This window comes from Pleurodeles waltl, chromosome 5, assembly GCF_031143425.1.
Source record: "Pleurodeles waltl isolate 20211129_DDA chromosome 5, aPleWal1.hap1.20221129, whole genome shotgun sequence".
NCBI lineage: Eukaryota > Metazoa > Chordata > Amphibia > Caudata > Salamandridae > Pleurodeles > Pleurodeles waltl.
Window position 1 is genome coordinate 1,593,061,743 of NC_090444.1, and position 16,337 is coordinate 1,593,078,079.

The following is a 16,337-nucleotide window of genomic DNA, read 5'->3' on the forward strand; positions in this document are numbered from 1 at the left end:
AACTTTTCAGAACCAGATGTGGAGGTAAGATAGGGAGTCCCACACACACACAAAGGCTGGCACCAAGTTTAAAAATTGGACCTCCTGACCCACTCATCAGTACACTCCTGGGCCTGTGGTCATTACAGAAGGACTGCTGTGCAAACAGAGGAGAGCCCTGCTCCTACTAGAGGACTGCCCTGCTGCTTTTAGAATACTGCTGTGCTCTCTGAGAATGAATGCCGGACCTGCTCCTTTCATCCCATGCTAACCTGAGTGACTCCAATGGCGAATTGCTTGACCTCCTATCTGAGCTACAGGGATACAACAAGCTCCAGAGGCCTCCCTGCAACTGCCCAGCCAGTTGCACTGGACCTGCAACTGGACCTGCTTGAGCTCTGTTGGCCTCTGCTGCTGAAGTGAGTTCCTCATCCTCAAAAGGTGCTTCCTCCCCCCCAGGTCCTGGACCCTTTGCTGGCATCAGTTGAGCACCTCCTGAAACGAAAGTAGAAATCCTGAGGTTTTGGGCTCTTAACTGGTTCTGGCGCACCAAGCCTCTGCCGCCTGCGACAACTGCCAACGTAAAGCACAGTGAATCTGACTCTTCACGATACAGCGGCCACCAGCAATGAGCAGCAATGTGCGATCTGCACTTTGTGGTGGTGGTCACCGTAGGCTGTTGTGCAAAGCTCCAGCAACGACCGTCTGCGACGACCATCCAGCTCTTCGTGGTATAGTGGTGGCAGGACATGCTGCCCGGTCTCCTTGCTCCTCACGGCCTCCACCACCGCAAACAGAAATCTTTGTGCCAGACTTTGAGAAGGCAACTTATCAGCAGGAACCTCCTGATCACTGTATTTGTTTTCAGTTGCGCTGCAATCAGGCGAAGCTTGCCACTCACCCCCATCTAGCACAACCAGATGAACGTGAGTAGAGCTTTGTGCTTCTAGGCAATATTTCTATCTAAATCTTTCAAATTGAATAGTTGTGGTTCTACTGTTTGGACTTTTGTCATTCTGGTCTCCTTTTATTTATTCAATTTTACTCTATTTTTCTATATTGGGTTCTTGTGTTGTGTTTCCACTCTATTTATGTTTGTGTGCTGTATAAATACTCTATAGTTTGCCTCTAGGTTAAGCCTGACTGCTTTTGTTCCAAGCTACCAGAGGGTTAAGCTCAGGTTAATTTAGTGACTTTTGTGGTTCACTCGCACAAGATTGAGGTTGTTGCTTGAATGGTACTTCCACACCCCTGAACCAATTACTCAATTTCTTACATACCTCATAAGGTGGGATTGATAGCATCAAATTTCATGAGGGATATGAAAGGGTTTTGGGCCCCAGAGCAAAGCCCTCCATTTGGTATTTACCCGTTTGAAGAACATCACTTAGATCAAACAAAGGGTATTCTGCAAAACATTAACAGTGTGGGTCTCTGTCTTTGAGGGAAGAAACGCCCTACTCCTGAACGAAGCATCATCTCTAAATTTATACAGTAGTGTTGTAAGAGTTATGTCACAGAAATCCTCCCTATTCAAAGAGACTCTGGTACAAAGGTATATAAATGTCTGTTGTTGTATGTGAAGACGATAATCAGACAACCGAGCAGGGACCCAGTATTCCACTAGGAAAAATTAAGTTTTTCTAGTTTACATTAAATCTGAAAATGAGCAGATTCTCTGAATATATTGACCATTCTTGAGAAAGATGGCCAACGTCTGCCATAAAGCAAAGGATGTTGCCTGCTTATAATGATATATTATAATGATATATGGTCCTACTATCCACCATAACAACAGAATCTTATACATAATGAATCTTGCCTGATCCAGCAGGCCAGTGGTTCATGGATAGGGTGAACAATATCTGTGACAGTGGAATGGCTTGACTGGTTCCTCTTTCTTAATTAAATCTGTTTGGTAAACCCTATTTCTGCCCCGTTGGCTTTGGTATGCAAAAGGATGATCCATGTCAGAAGGTTTAGTCCAAAACCTATTGTGTGAAGAGTAGTCACCTTTCAACAGAGTTTAATGCTTTTTGTGCGCCTATTCACTTGATAACACATGGGTCTCTTAAAACTTTGACTTAATTCAGGCAATTGTACAGTTTAATTTGGTTTAGCGATCTAGATCTGTGGTGCACAAATCCAAATTGGTAGTGTTAAGTAATATAAGGAAGAATCCTGTTTACTAATATTTGGGCCAGGATTTTGGTCTTGGTGCTCAGAAGGAAATATAGGATGGTACAACTGATATTGTTATCCTGTTTTTCTTTTTGTATGTATCAATTCAATATTATTGTGTCTTGTGTAAGCTGACAAGAGTCCATTCGTATCTCGCCTCCTCAAAAGCGAAGTAGATTTCCTTGAAGCATATCACACAGTGCAAGGAACCCTAAGAAGAAATTATATAGGGTCTAGCATACGTGGGGCTTACTACCCATAACCATCGCCTCTGAGTGTAGTACATGTTTAAATTATCTTGGTACCACTACCTCAAATGGAGGAAATCTTACTGGGACAATTCCCAGACAGTATATTGTTGTGATGTTTGTCATTAATGTATATGTAAATAGTTGTTGTATGTTTTGTTGATAATTCATAAGCATTTTCCTGACATGATGGAACAGCCGGGCAGGGACAGTATGCCCATGTGAGTTTGTTTTTCTATGTCCTGTGTAAACTAATGTAAATAAATAATGTAAATACATTATTTTTTGAAAAGAGTATTTATGACTCTTCTTTGCAGTAAATAGAGCTATTTATCCCGGCCTTTTGACCAATATTGTGTTACTTATTGTTCTCTTACCCTGGTCAGGTAGGGTTTGGTGGGTAAACCTTTTGTGGATCATGTTTCAGTACACCTGGTGAGGTGTGAGGTTCTATTAACGTGGATGGACATTTTAGGTCCTTTTTCCAACACAATGTTGGAAACATACTAGTTGCTAGGACGTAGGTTATGGATATTGTGTAGTTGATGCACATATTTATGGTATTGTTTACACGTCCCTGTTTTCTTGTATTTTTACTCTTACTTTTAGATTTTTTTACTGGCTCTTGCAAGAAAGATCTAGATAAACTGAGTACACCGTTCCAAAAGATATATATGCGCTGGGACGAGAGATGTCAGTACTTAGCAGGAGAGGACACCTTCTAGCACGCAACCTTGGGTAGGTGTGACTGCTGGACCTCTGGAAGACTACAATGAAATCTCATTTGGTTTGAGGTTTACGTGTCCCTATGACACTCTTTCTCCACGTGGGTTAGGCGACCTGCCGACCAACTGACAGTGACAAATAGTCTGCGTCCAGTAAGTGACCTTTTAGCACTTACCGTTTGTTATTAATAGGAGAAGTAATAGTTCATGGTCCTGATGAAACAGCATAGGATAAATTTTTGACCGCAGAGGCGCGAAACATGTTGACCACACTGTGTTAGGACAGGGTACATCACCTCCTTTCTCTTTTTTTTAGGAGTACAGTGGGACATTATTCCCTTCAAGAACTCCTTTATTTGTTTTTTTAACCTTGGCCTGATCCTCATTTTGAGTGATTAAATTATGATGCCGGGGGCTCAGAGCCAATTTTAACCCATCTTTCACTCTCCTCCCCTTTCTTTGTCAGTACGTACTGCAGACCCTATTGGATTTGCCATACCATCTCCGGTTGAGTGCCACCATTATATGTGGGGTGGTCTGCCAGACATTGCAGTGCCTGTCTGACGAGGAGATAGCCCAATGATGATGCATCCCAGTTGATGCTTGAGGGCTCTCCTGCTAAGTACTGACATCTCTCGTCCCTGCGCATATATATCTTTTGGAACAGTGTACTCAGTTTATTTAGGGGTTCACGTTCAGGGAGATCATACACTGGACCATAATTCTCACAGTCCCTCTCTTTTTTTCATCTTGTTAGAAAGATGTCAGAACCCCACACAGTCTGTTACACAGAAGATCAGATTTCAAAACCTTTAGAATTACCATCACTACTTAGTGGGGAGCACCCCCCCCCCCAGTGAGACACTAAGACTAGACAAAATAGAAAAGTTGAAACAACTTAAAAAGAAAAATATACGTACACAATTACACGCCCAGGTTCTACTCCCACACTTGAAAAATAACACCATCCCACAAGGATTACAAGTGAAAAATATACCAGTCATTTTTATAGGTCACCCAATATACCTTACGCAATTTAGCTGAATGGGCACCAAGTGTTCAAGAGATTGGTTAGCCCTGTCAGTTGAAACTGCCCTCAGAATTAGTGAAGCAGAATTAAAGGAAATAGCTGAACTAGAACAAGAGATTTCTACAGACAACACTCTTCAAAATGCTAAACAGCTTTTGGAAAACGTTAATAAAATAATTTCAGATTTTAGGACTAACACCATTAATCAAAAGACTTTGAAACTTACAAGAGACATTAAAAAACAGTTTATCCTTATTTAAGAGAAGATTTTTATAAGAACAACAATCCCAATACCCTCAATTTGCAATACCAAACAAGATCCTGGAAGAAGTTAATTACTTTTTCCGATACATCTTCAGACTCAGACCAAGAAGCCCATGGGGCTTTCCCCACTGCTCAACCTTCTTTAGGCAGAGGCAGCCGGAGAGGTGCGTGGGGGATTGCAACACCAAGAGGACAGTTTCAAGACAAGGGCTTTTTTCGCACTCGGAGGAGAGCATACAGGAGATAGATAGACCGGACAAAGCAAGCGACAATGAGTGGATATGTAAGAAAGATTTCGAATTCATTAATCAAAATGATGGAAGAATTCTGTGTTTTTATATTCTACCCAAAATTCACAAAGACACAAAAAACCTCCAAGTAGACCTATTGTCTCCGCTTGTGGATCAATTTTAGAACCACTAGCACAATTTGTAGATGTTTTTTTGAAACCATATGTTATTCGACCGCAGTCCTATGTCCGTGATTCCATGGACATTATCAATAAGATATCCTTTTAAAGAAGAGTCTCAATTGCTGGTTACCTTCGATATAGAATCTTTATACACGAACATCCCCCAAGATGAAGCAATTGAGGTGATAAGACAGGTATTTAATAACAACAATGAGCCTAAAAATATCCCTACAGAATTTCTGGTTTCTCTAGCTACATTATGTCTCAAAATTCTTTTTTTTTTTTAAATATAAAGAGAAATGGTATAGACAAATTAAAGGTGTTGCGATGGGGTGCAGTTTTGCGCCAGAAATAGTAAACCTAGTGATGGACTGCTTCGAACAAAAGTGGATTTGTCCACATTCTAATCCCTTTAGAGAAAACATCATCAAATGGTACAGATTCATCAGCGATGTGTTTATGATCTGGGAGGGGACTGCTGAGAGTCTTAATACATTTCAAGATTGGCTTAATTAACGTACAGCTGATTTCAAATTCACCATAAATAAAGATAATAAACAAATTAACTTTTTAGATTTATGGATTGTGGTGAGAAATGGCCAGCTAGAAGTGAGTCTTTATAAGAAACCCACAGACCGGAATACATTGTTATATTTTTCGAGTGGACACCCGAGGGCATTAAAGGAAGATTTACCATATGGTCAGTTCCTCCGCATTAGGAGTAACTGAAGTGATAAAGAGGACTATTGGAAGAACGCTATAGAACTAACAGAAAAATTGCTTACCAGAGGTTACCCTAAAAAACTAGTTAAAGCAGTGGCAAAAAGAGCCTGGTATACCCCCAGAGAGACTCTTTTAGTCCCTAAAGGTACATCAAAAGAAACTCCCTTGACTTGTGTACTGACCTTTAGCCCCAAGGCTAATAAGATTAGTTCTATTATCAAAAGAAATTGGAAGCTAGTGAATAATTTAGGCATAACAAAACCCTTGTTTGCTTTCAAGAAAGCTCGAAGTTTACGAGATTATTGGATGAGAGCTACCAATATACAAACACAAGTAAGAGGACTTAGAACAATGTTTCAGTTACCTACTATACAAGGTCACTATAGATGCAGTAAATGTTTGGCACGTGACTCAAAAGAGGTATTAATACATGGTAAAGTACATTGTCAAAGTGATTTTTCAAATGGTAACACTAAAAATGTAGTTTACTGTATTATTTGCCCTTGCGAAAAAGTGTATATTGGACAAACAACACAGGCGGTCAAGGCCCGGATCTTGCAACATAGATCGAGCATTAATTGTTCAACTAGAGGAGCACCATTGGTGGAACATTATACAGAGATGGGACATACAGCAGAGGACATTCGATGGACAGTACTTGCGGTAGTAAAATCTAAAACACATGGACAATCTACAACTAACAATTTAACTAGATTGGAAGCTCGGCTAATTGAAAAATATCAAACAGCTCGACAAGGACTAAATTACATTGATGAAATTTGGTTGTTAATTTAAAAGATTTTTTTTAATATTGTGTAACCGATTTTTGCTTTCTGTCTGGTTTGAAGATTTTTTTTTAGGGATGTTTTTATCTGTAAGGGGCTGGTATCAGCAGTGGCAATAATGTTTAATGGTGCACGCGTCTCTCTGGCTGACTCTTTGGGTAGTTTGGAATAATAGCTTCAGGCCTTTCAAGTATTGAAATAGATCATGTGCAACTAATTTGTTTTGATAGGAGCAAAAATTAGATATGCTAGTAGTGCTCATAATAATGCTGTACTATTCCACAGGATGTTGTCCCCCTTGATTAAAGTATAGCGAGTTTCCTTTGAGTCTGTCTGTAGCCACGCAAAGATGGCCGAACTGTTTTATAGGCTGCTTCCTCGATTTTCTAACCAAGTTGACGATCACGTGTTTATTTAAACTTGGACACGCAGAGCGCGTCTTTAAACTGCGGTATTAATCAGCCGTGTGATTACTCGTGGCGTGAATAACGAAAATTGAGAGACAACAACTAGGCAATTACCGTACACAGATTTGTGGCTCGCTAGAACCGACTACTTAACCCGTGATGAAAGTACGGGCTGTAATTAAGTCCTTGGGGTTAGGCATGGTGAAATTCTGACTGGCCATGTTGATCGCAGGAGTCGATTTTACTGGAGCTGTTTTTTACTTCTCTCGTTGCTCGATTTCAATTATGCAGCCGCTGTCCGCAGTGTTAAATTAAATGGAGGGTAACTTGATTTATATCTCTACGCTTAGGTTTCACCTACATTAGATACTGTGTATGTGGCACAAGTTTTAGATATCGATAAGGTAAACGACAATCTTACCTGATTTAAATTTCTTTTACAATCGGTTGAGCACAGGTAAAGGCTTTGTTTGTGAGCACGTATGGTATATTAGTAACTCTAGCCACCAGATCTGACACCAAAACTGTTTATCCTATATAATGTGATGAGTATGCCAGAGAGGCCAGTGAGCATGCGGGGTACTTGAGCCACATTGGGCACCAGGTTGGTGACTATTTAAGAGCTGTTCCAGCACCATGTACATAACACAGCTATGCAGATTGACACATTGGGGGCAGTGGGTTTTTTAAATTTATTTTGTGACACATTTTGCACAGGGTGTCTAATGTCTCGGTACTTAAAATGTTGTAAGTGCCAGTAGCTAATTTGTGTGCATTTTTGATTGATTTATTGGGTAATATTGTCCAGTTCTAGTCCTGATGAGGCCCAGAATAGAAGGGACCGAAACGCGTCAACACCTTTTTGAATTGTGGCGAGGATTGGTAATAAGTGAAGTAGATTTCCTTGAAGCATATCACACAGTGCAAGGAACCCTAAGAAGAAATTATATAGGGTCTAGCATACGTGGGGCTTGCTAGCAATAACCATCGCCTCTGAGTGGAGTACAAGTTGAAATTATCTTGGTACCACTACCTCCAATGAAGGAAATCTTACTGGGACAATTTCCAGATAATATATTGTTGTGATGTTTGTCATTAATGTACATGTAAATATTTGTTGTATGTTTTGTTGATAATTAATAAGCATTTTCCTGGCATGATGGAACAGCCGGACAGGGACAGTATGCCCGTGTGAGTTTGTTTTTCTATGTCCTGCGTGAACTAATGTAAATAAATAATGTAAAGAAATGATTTTTTGAAGAGAGTATTTATGACTCTTCTTTGCAGTAAATAGAGCTATTTATCCCGGCCTTTTGGCCAATATTGTGTTACTTATTGTTCTCTTGCCCAGGTCAGGTAGGGTTTGGTGGGTAAACCTCTTGTGGATCATATATGCCTCAAAAAGCTGCAGCAATTTGGGTGCAAGTTAGATCTAACATATGTTTTAAAAATTCCTCCAGAAGGCTACTGGGGCCAGACACCCTACTCAAATACAATTGACTAATAGCCAATTCAGTTCCCTCAAATGTGATATCTGCTTCCAGTCTCATCCAGTCTGGGTTTGACAGTTTTGGAATATCTACATCGCTCAAGAGCTATTCAGTGCTGGATCTTGGCGTAGTATTGTGTCTTTGAACACTAACCAAATTACACAATCCTTATCCACGTCCCCTGGGACTTTGTTTTGCTGTGTCTGACCTATCCATCTGAGGTGCCATCTCTATTACTCAACCAGGCTATCAGTTTTCCCACCTTGGTCCCTAGCTGATATAGTCATGTTCTGGCCCATGTATAGTGTGCCTTTGTGGCATTCAAAATAACCTCTCTGGAGGAAAGCAGCATCTTTCTAGCATAGTTACCCTCTACCTTTTGACTGGTGTCAGTGTGTAGACTGTAGTACACTGGGATCCTGCTTACCAGGACCCCAGTTTCAGTGCTCTCTCCTCTAAAGTTGGCTGTATGGTAACATAAACACCCCACAATTGGCATACTGGTCCACCCATGTAACTAGAATATGGTACTTAGGTACCCAGGGCTTTGGTACACCAGGGGTCTCCCATGGGCTGCAGCATGTATTATGCCACCCATGGAAGCCCATGCAAACTGTGTCTGCAGGCCTACCATTGCAGCCTGTGTGAAATGGTGCATGCACCTTTCACTTTAGATATAAGGCTTGCCTTATATTGCAGTCACTGCACTTGGACACTGTAAGTCACCCCTATAGTAGGCTCTTCAGCCCAAGGGCAGGGTCATGGTCCCGATTGTGATGGCACCCCTGCATGAGCAGAGGTGCCACTACCAACCCCAGACTCCATTCCCTGGGCTTTGTAAGTGCAGAAAGCTATTTTAAGGTATGTAGTAGGCACTGGTCAAAACGAGTAGCCCCACTAAGAAATGGCTTCACTGAACCTAGGCATGTTTGGTATCAAACATGTTGGAATCATGCACCTACACTGTTTCCAGTGTTAGTTGCTTGATACCATGTACTCTGGGTGTTCCTTAGAGGATCCCCCAGATCTCCCTGCACAGTCTTGTAGGGTCTGCATGCCAGCCCATGCTGCTGTCGACCATTGACACTGTTCTGCCCTCCTGCTGATGAGCCTAACTCAAGCAGGGGAAGGCAGAACAAAGGATTTCCTGTAGGGAAGAGGTGTGACCACTTCTCCCTTTGAAATGGGTGTCTCTGGGCTGGGGTGGGGTGGCTTCTCATTGCCACCAGACTGCTTTGAAGGGCACGCTCTGGTGCGAAACCACACAAAGGGCAGGGGAGTGACTAACCCCTTATCCAGCTCCTCCCCTAGGGAGGTGCACAGAGCTCTGCCAGATGGCAACTTGATTCTTCCATCCTTGAAATGAGATGTGCAGAGGCCCCTGGATGCATCTGACTGGTTAGGCCAGGTGGGCGATATCCCTGACCCCCTGTGATAGGTGCGTGACTACAGACAGTGTCCAATCTTCTTTTAGGGTTACTTAAGGACTCCCCTGAGGGTGGGTCCCTCGATTCGCCGGGCAAGACTCTACACTCTACACAGGAACTCTCTGCAAGACTCTTCAGCAACCTGACCTCTGGAACCACTGCTGGTCTGCCTTAGGAACTGATACAATGCTGTATCTAGTCGGGAGGGCTCCCACTGCAACATTCTTTCTCCTACTCCTGTAAGAATTTTGCAACATTCCTGGCTGCACATCCTCCAGAGTCACAAGGACTCCGTTTGCACCAGGAAGCAAGAAAGAATCTCCCTGGGAGTGAAGGAGTTCCTCCCTTGCTTCCGCAGGCACTTCTACAAAAACGACCAGCTGGTGGACCCTGCTCTCCCACAGCCATCAAGAAGGCTCTGCAACAGAAGTGGTGGTTTTGTGGTCCCATCCAGATCCAACTTGGGAGGCGGTGGCCTTTGCTGTGGCCAATGGGACGGAACCCCTGTGCCCTGCATCTGTTGCTGTTTCCAAGACTCGTTGACTGTTCCTCCAGGAGATCTTTGAGCTCCAAGAAGCCCCAGCCTCCAGGTACCTGCAACTCTAAGAACAGCATCCACCCTGCAACTCCTGCGTCGTGGGGCACCTTCTTTGTTGTGCTGCTGAGGCCTCCCTGCAACTCCCTGGGCCTGCTGTCAGTTGGTCCTCAGGGGGACTCCAACAATTTCTCCTTGCGCTTGGGGCCAGCCCTGACTCCCTTCCAAGGGTCGAGTTGCTTGGACCTTGCTGGTCCCCAAAATCCTGCAAACTTCTCTGCAGCTTCTTCTTGCAACAAAGGTTTTCCATATCACTTCGCCCCTATGCACCTGGGCTCCTTGGTGTAGGTACTCCAATTTCCTGGGTATCCATGGGTGGGGGCACTACCGAACCTTCCTTGCACCAACTGGTTTCCTCGTGGTCCTCTGGGAAGGGTCCTGAATCCTGAAAATCCCAACGGCCATGATCCTGTGTTAGCCTATGGGACAACCAACTAGATAACGCCTCTGCACACTGGCGCTCAGGGGATTTCTATTACTTACTGTTAGTGATTTTGTACTCCCCCAGCCCCTGGGATCCTAACACACTTGCCTTGGTTGGGCACCCCCATTCTTATACCACTTTTTTTAGTATATGCTCCCCCCCCCCCCCCCCCATAGTGTCCCATGTATTTCTGTGCTTTTCCTGCTAGTTTCTAAGTATATCTTCTGTGTGTAAATATCTCCAAGTGGAGATATACCAACATTAGGATGGTACTAGTTATAATAAAGAATACTTTATTTTTGTAACACTTGGTGTGGTTCTTTCCTGTGTGAAAATCACTGACCGACTATTGTGGTACTGTAAGTGCTTTACACTTCCACTTCTCCTTGATTAGCCTGAGCTGCTCTCCACAGCTCCCCCTAGAGAGCTTTGCTTACTTAGGCACCAAAACACTATCACTGAGGGTTGCCTGGACTCAGTATGGGGTACCACACCATAGGTGTACACCATAAACTGAGCCAGCCTCCTAAGCTCCCTATAATAATCTTTTAGACTGCCTGATGCTCGGTGGCTTTGCCAAGCGTTTTCCACAGATGCATCCCTCTCTCCCACGGTAACAGCAGATTTAAGCTCCATGATTTCATGGTTCCTCTACCTTTTCTAGAATGTGATGCTGGACATCGACTGTCCTTAACAACCACTTCAAAGGCTTTCCATAAGGTGTCCTAAGGCTGAACTGTCTTTCTTCTCTGCAAACAACTGGTTTGCTGCCATAACTAGCTTCAATTACTACTATAGTTGCCTCTGCAAAGCTGTTGTAACATTCAATCAAACCAAGGGGTAGTCATTGGGGTACCTGTTTTTGTAAAAAAAATTGTGAAATTGATAAATAAAGCCTTTTCCTATGTACCCCTACTAACTTAAAAGGTGGATCGATCTTGATAGCATAAAATTTCAATGTAGCACAGATGTTTCAGACTTCCCAAGGTAAGCACTGATCTTCACATCTGCACCTAAGAAAAAACTTGAAAAAGATTAGCTGGCGATTGTGCTATATGCGATGTTTTTTTAATTTGATATGCGTTTTCCCTTCTACTTAGTATACTGTGAAATCTTGTGCACTTTGTGTTTTATTTATTGATTATATTTTTACAGTTTACATAGTGCACATATGCAAACCAAAAAGGGGTGCAGGAAAGGTAAGTTGGCAAAGGAGCCATTCGGGGGATGAATGCTTGGAAGAAGAGTTTCAGTTGTTTCTGGAATGATCTGATGTAAAGTTTGTTACAGACTGGGGATTAACAATATCCAGAAGGACGCACCATGTTGGAATAAAGCACTTCCCTTTGCCTGTGCTGAAGCATTTTGTAATGTTGAGAAAAATAATGCAATAATGTGCAGAATTAACGTGTAGGCTTTAATGAAAATAAATGAAGTTACATTGCCTAACCAAGCTGCCATGACTAAGAAATGCTTACATAACCCATAATGTTTTTTCCTAACCTTCCTATGGACTTGTTTTTCATAATGAATAAAAGTTGCATAAACGTTTTCATTCATTACTGTAAATGTTTCTACTTACAGAAAGATCACTGTTAACTAATGTATAGAGATTTATCTACTGAGGTGCTGAAGAAGTTTACACACAAAGATGCAGCTTTTCTAAAGAGAATGAATTATGCGAACATATAAGAAAAATAACTTTGTAGTTGATAAGAAATGTTTCATTAGACTCTGCTGCTTAACTTCATTGTGTTCCCGGTGGGAAGATGAGGAGTGATCCTGTTTCCATTAGAGCGTTGAAAGATGATTGGCTGGCTGAAGAACAAAGAAACGACGAACTGCTAAATTGAAAATATGTGTTGTCTATATTAGTGCATGTTGCTAGAATAGGTTACCTCACTTGCCCCTTTCATTTACATAGCACACTGCTTATGCTGAGACTCTTCTTTATGGGACGTTCTGATTTGATTAATTTTTGAATTACTGAGCTGATATTGTGATGCTAAGGCTTTATGCTTATTGAGCTCTCATGCTCTCTAATGTGAACTCTTTATGTGATCTGACACTTTATTTATCCTCATTCCTGGAATAGGCTTTCTTTCATTTATGGCGCAAGCTAAATGCACCTATTATTTATTTATTATTTATTTTTGGTCATTGACAAAGCTAATGATTGATTTTGATGAATTTAAATGCTGATTCCAATAAAGATGAAATACTAAAAGATTTGATTATTAAAACCATTTAACTCATTATAAACTCCCATTATTGACTGAAAATAGAATAGAGATTGTGATGATAATTTAACGTAACATACAGCTCCTGGTTAATCGCAGCCAACGTCAAAGAACCATTGGCCCGTGAGGGAACAGCAGCGATTTCTCTCTGATGAATGGTAAATTCTTCTCTAAAACCCATATAACTTAACTGAGATTCCCGCTCCAGGGCCCGCTTCTGTCTTCATGGGTGCAGTGGGAGGCCGACCCTTGGCATCCATTTGCCCGTTATGGGTTGAATAATTTAGAAAGGTAGATCTGGATTGTCTTGCGTGGATTTGTTTACCAAACACAAGCCAGTTCTTTGTTTATCATTATCTGCTATGACCACAAGCAGCATCTTCCCATCCAACTCATCTTCTTGTCCTTCCACCCACCCCAACCTGACCCTGTCCAGCCATCTTTCCTCATGCTTGCCTTTGTTGTGTGCCTCACATCTCAGTCACCTATTTAAACTCCCCACTTGCTTTTCACCCAGTCATCCTTATAAAGGTCAAATGATTCACAGCAACTTCTTGTGGTGACTTCTCTGTTTATTTGTGTTTGGGCCTGTACTGGCAATTGGCTAAAGACCCTGCTGCCAACCCTTCAATCTTGCAGTCCTTACATGACCTCCTCACTCACAAGGAAGTATCTAACCTTCCTCTTTGAGTCAGTATCTATTTGTATAAACTTCTCTTGTGTGTCTTCCCTGATCACTTAACATTTTTAACCCTGATTCCCAGGTGCTTTATAGAACAAGACACCTCATTTTCAGACCTTCCAGCAGGTGGATAATATCAGTGTGACTACAACAGGGAAACTGGTCCATCTTTCGATGGTTCTGATACTGGGTTTAGTCTTGTGGATTTGGAAAACACACACTAGGGGCCTCTGACGTCCAACTGCTCCTCCATCAGCAATATAGTTATATCCGATGATAATGTCTTTCAGCATGCGAATGTCCTTGGCAGAGACCCAAAAGTGTTGCATGTTTCCCTGATAAATCTCCCTCCATTACCTCTGTACTTTAATAGCCACTCCCACTGTCGACTCTTTGAAGCCCTCCTTTCTAAAATTCCTGACACATTCTCCCTGGTCCTATGTTACCTTCCCATTCTGTGCCCTCTTTCCTCCATTATCATCTGGAATGCCCCTCCTATATCCCACCTAACTCTGTGAATACATCCACTGCCAATATTATCATCCTTCCTCTCATCCTATTGTACCTTTCTTTATGTAACCCCTTATATCTTTCACTTCCCTTGCCCTAATCTTTACCCCACTTCACTTCCATCTAAGTGTCTTAAATCTCTCCTCTCCAACCTTTATTCAGTCATGGCTCTCTATCCCGGCTATCCCCTTCCTTTGATGGTGTTTCTTTAAGACTCCCTGTGTGTGTGTCATCTCATCTGGTTGGTTGTCTAGCCTCTCACTCGCTTGCCTTTCTTCTAGCTAAAGTTCTCCCATGCCACCCTCCCACTTCCAGTTTTCTAATTCCCTTTCTTTAGGTCTGCCTGCCTCCTAACTCTCCTCTTCTTGTCCTCCTGTTTCCAGCAACTGAAAACATATGTACTTTGCCTGGAGATCCACCAGCTATCCATTCCAAGACCGACTCGCACAACCTCTCCAGCCCTTCAATCATTGACTTCAGAATCCACCAAGCCAGCTAATTCCTTTCTGAGATTACTTGAAACTGAGTCAGACACCCCCTTCTCCTTCACAATCTTTACCTACTCTGTCTATACCACAATTGCTCAGCTATGCTGTTTTCTTCTTCACAACTAATGTGCGATATGAAAGTAAGAACCACCATTAACTTTTGACCCTCTGGACTATTCTGGTTTTGGACCTCTTCATTACAGAAAAATGACCTAGGCTAGGGTATAAAAGCGTATGCAGAACCACAAACCAGAGGAAATGTAGTTGTCATCAATAAAGCCACCCCCACCAAATGCTTTGCAAAGTTATCAGCTATATATATATTGTGAGCAGTTGTTCCTCAGATGCCACCTATCTTACTCTGTTTTTTTTCTGTTGATCCGTAGGCCATCTCCAATACAGCTTTTGTAGGCGCATTTCTGGACTCATAGCAACAACAACCATATCTCTTCACTGTGCAAGGATGAACAATCACAAAACGTTGCTGGAGCAAGATTTGAACTGTCTGACTCGCATAGACACCCACTTATGGAAAAAAGATCTCTCAGCCAGAATGGCGTTGCAGTGGAAAACCCATCAACACATGATACACATTCTGCTAGAATGTGAGTGGTATTGTAAGAGCAGAATACCCTTCTGGAGAAACCCTTACGACTAACCCAATCTGAAGGCCACTACAGTACCCTGTGACTTCTCTGGGAAACCACTGCCTAGGAATTACTCAGAAAGTTGTGGCCTCCAAGGCAGTTTGGGAAGACCAGAAGATCAGAAATCACTGGGATGGCTGCAACCTGAAAAGGAGACATCAGGAGCAACCTTACAAACACGCACAGATCAAAACCTCCTGCAGCCATAGACTAGCCCATTAGAACAGATATTCACATCTGGACATAACAGCGAGCTTAAGATCAACATTTACTCATGGTGTGGCACCCTCATCCCTACCTACTTTTTCTCCCACTCTCTCACACGGGGCAGTGAGCCTGATGTAGGGACTGCGGGCAAATCCATCAATTTCTAAACCAAAATGAAATAAAAACAGACCATGATAAGGAAAGGATGGAAAGATGCCAGAAATATGTGAACTATATCAAAACTGGTGTGTATGTAGATGGGGGGTCCTTGTACTGTCTACAGTCGCACACATTCAATTTCATAGTCTCCACCTCAAGAGTCCGTGGGCTCATTGTTCCCTTGACACTCCCACTCCTTGGCATCAACTAGCTCTTCTGGTACTTTAACAAGTGTTTTAACTTTTTTGTATGCAGAAGTCTTATCTGGTATCCATTTTCCATTGACTAGATGCGAAAGGAGTTGAAAGTTTGGCACACTATTGTGGCTTCAGATATCCTTTAATCTTCTCTTCACCCCAATGTCTCCAAAGAACTTGCCAAGATGTAAGCCATTGTTGCTACAAGAAAGGATTTGAGATGTAAAAGCAGTGGCCCTATTGGGTGGTCTGCTTCTCCGTGCACTGAAGCTAATATGGAGTTGAGTTATTAGGACCATCAGAAATGTGCATGTGTAAAGAAAGCTACTGTAAGACGTTTTGCACTGACCCAAGTGATCCATGGTGTCCCATGGGCTGCAGAGATACATTGTGTGCAGGGAAATCTGAGAGAAAGAAGAAAGGGATAACGTATGAAGGGCCACGACACCTAGCAGAACAACTTCTTCAGGTGTGTTCAGTGGAGATGTGACACCAGGCTGAGTAGTAAGTTAAGGCC